Source organism: Zingiber officinale, chromosome 4A (assembly GCF_018446385.1).
Source record: "Zingiber officinale cultivar Zhangliang chromosome 4A, Zo_v1.1, whole genome shotgun sequence".
Taxonomy (NCBI): Eukaryota; Viridiplantae; Streptophyta; class Magnoliopsida; order Zingiberales; family Zingiberaceae; genus Zingiber; species Zingiber officinale.
In genome coordinates, this window is record NC_055992.1 from 101,467,171 (window position 1) to 101,470,628 (window position 3,458).

Here is a 3,458-nt window from a genome sequence, read left to right on the forward strand (position 1 = left end):
CCACACGGTCATGGCCGTGCCACTTCTCCAGAGGCCGTGTTAGTATCCCATGTACAAGCAGCACACGATCGTGCTAAATGGCACGACCGTGCCAACATTCCAGTGGCGAGAAGGCTATGATCGTGTGAATCCACACGGCCGTGTGATTTTGGCAGAGGAGAAGAAGGCCACGGCCGTGTGAATCCACACGGACATGTAACCTTGACAGAGTAGAAGAAGCATACGGTCGTGTGAGCCACACGGTCATGTAGGTCATCTAGTGTTGAAGCAGCACACGACTGTGTGAATCTATAGGGTCATGTCACCTTGGCCGAGAGGGAGATGCACATGGCCTTGTGAAGGCTACACGGCCGTGTCACGGGCCATGTGGAGGCCACACCCTGCTCTATGAAAGGGGGTTTTATCCCCTTTTCAAATCATCTTGGGTTTGGGGATTTCGTCCCTCTCCTTGGGGAAGGGTTCTCCCCTTAGGGGGAAACCCTGAGCTTCATCCACCTCCATCCCTCATCAATTCGCCCATCTCCGGAGCGAGGCATCCCAAAGACATCGAAATCATTGGCAAGCATTTCTTCTTCCCCTTCTTCTCACATCTAGGGTTGTAAATATGCTTTTCTTTATGTTTTGAGGCTGTTCTTCCTTTGCAATGGAGTAGATCTCTAGATCTAGGATGTAGGGAGTATTTGTGATGTGATGGATGATGTAAAACTATGTAGATTTGCCATGATTCTATTCAATGACTTGTTGATGCCTTGTTCATGTTTGATGATGTGTGTGTGAATGCTTATATATATCTTTTGAATATTTTATCAAATGGTTGTGTAGATTTGTTAATCCCGTAGGAGAAATACCCTAGATCGTATGACCGAGGGGCATCGTGATAGGGTTGCCCCGCTAACGAACATCTAGGTATCACCTTGAAAGGAGAAACAAATCTCCACAAGGAAGTAGGGGATCGGGCGTAATCTCTATTTCTATTTCTATGTTATTGTGTGTTAGTGTGTTTTTATGTTGTATGACAGAGGGGCGTCGTGACAGGGCTGCCCTGATAACGGACTTCATAGGAATCACTTCCATTTAGTAGCATAGGATATGGAGTAGTAGATCATGCCTGCTTATCCACTGAGGGGAGAGTTGGTAATGAATCTAACCTCCTACAAGAGCATGAACATAGAGGATAGAAATTAAGCAATCTATGTAACATCACCTAGCATTACAAGGAAACCAAAATCCTAGAATCTATCATCCACCATCCTCTTGCTCAACCCCTCTCAAGATCTATTCTCTCTCTTTCCTCTTTCTTTCTCTTGTTTTCTTTCCCAACCAATTTTACGTTTGTCTAGATAATTTATCGTGCAAAGTTAACTAGTGCTTAATCAACGTAACAGTCCCTGTGGATACGATATCTTTTATTATTATTGACGACGTAACCGTACACTTGCGATGTGTAACAATTACAAACAGCTGAATGCAGTCCCTTTCCACGGATCGAGGATTTATTTGATCAACTCAGAGGTATATCAGTATATTCTAAGATTGATCTGCGGTCCGGATATCATCAGCTAAGAGTTAAAGAATTTAATATTCAGAAGATAGCATTCCGCACTAGATACGGACATTATAAGTTTTTGGTAATGCCATTTGGGCTTACTAATGCTCCAGCGGTATTTATGGATTTGATGAACCGTATCTTTCTTAAGTATCTAGATTAGTTCGTTGTTGTCTTCATCGACGACTTTTTGATCTACTCGTATTCTGAGGAGGAGCATGCACAACATCTTCGCATAGTCTTGGAGACTCTTCGACGACATCGTCTATACGTGAAGTTCAGCAAGTGTGCATTTTGGCTATCCTCAGTCAGTTTTCTGGGACACGTGATGTCTAGACGAGGCATTTCCATGGACCCTTAGAAGATCGAGGCTGTCACCAGCTGGGAGTAGCCGAAATCAGTTCAAAAGATCTGTAGTTTCCTGGGACTGGCTGGATATTACAGATGGTTCATCGAGGGTTTCTCTCGCATAGTTATGTCGCTGACATGCCTGACCAGGAAAGGCGTGAAGTTCACTTGGTCAAAAGCCTGTGAGACCAGCTTCCAGGAGCTGAAGCGGAGATTAGTGTCGGCACTAGTATTGGTTTTACCTTCTGGAGAGGACGGATTCGTGCTCTACACCGACACTTCTCTATAAGGTTTGAGCGTTGTTTTGAAGCAGCACAGCAGGATAGTCTCCTATGCTTCTCGTCAGTTGAAGGAGCATGAGAAGAACTACCCAATACATGATTTAGAGTTGGCCGCTATTATCTTTGCTTTGAAGATTTGATGGCATCATCTTTATGGTATTACGTTTGAGATTCTTATTGATCATAACAGTCTCAAATATCTTTTCACTCATAAGGAACTCAATCTCCGACAGAGGAGATGGATGGAGTTCCTGAAGGATTATGATTCCACCATTAGCTACCATTCGGGGAAAGCTAATGTGGTTGTCGATGCACTTAGCCGGAAGTCCAGAGGGACTTTAGCATGTCACCAAGTTTTGGTCATAGACTTGATTCAGGATTTCTCCGAGTTGGGCCTTGAGGAGTAGGGACGGACAGAGCAGGGTATTCTGGTTACCATGGTTGCTCAATCGTCGATCAGGATGAGGATCTGAGAGGCCCAGGCCGGTGATCAGCGCTTACAGTTCATTGGCAACCAGATAGCTTCCGGACAGCAGACAGAGTTCACCCGAGATGACGAGGGTGTTATTTATTTCTGAGGCAGGTTATGTGTACCTCAGTCTCACCCGATCTTAGAGGAGTTACTTCAGGAGGCTCACCACTCTTGATTTACGATACACCCAGGCGGAACCCGCATGTATCGAGATTTGAGGTGTTCCTATTGGTGGAACGACATGAAGAAAGAAATCACGGAGTTTGTAGCTAGATGTCTAGTCTGTCAATAGGTGAAAGTTGAGCACCAGACACCTGCCAGATTACTTCAGAGGATTCCAATTCCATAGTGGAAATGGGAGCACATCACTATAGATTTTGTGGTGGGATTGCCTAGGATACGACGAGGCCATGATATGATTTGGGTAGTCGTTGACCGATTAACCAAATCCGTGCACTTTTTAGTGATTCAGAAGACCGATTCTCTGGATTGATTGGCAGAGTTATATTGTCGAGAGATCATCAGATTGCATGGTGTTCCATTGAGTACTATATCGGATAGAGACCCATGGTTCACGTCCTGGTTCTAGCAGAGTCTGCAGCAGGCCTTGAGCACACAGCTTTGATCCAGTATAACATTCCATCCGCAGACAGATGGACAGTCAAAGCGGACCATCCAGACATTAGAGGACTTGCCGAGGTCTTCTGTTATGGATTTCGGAGGCAGCTGGGAGGACCACCTGCCATTAGTAGAGTTCACCTACAACAACAGCTATTATTCGACTATCCAGATGGCACCATTTGAAGCGTTG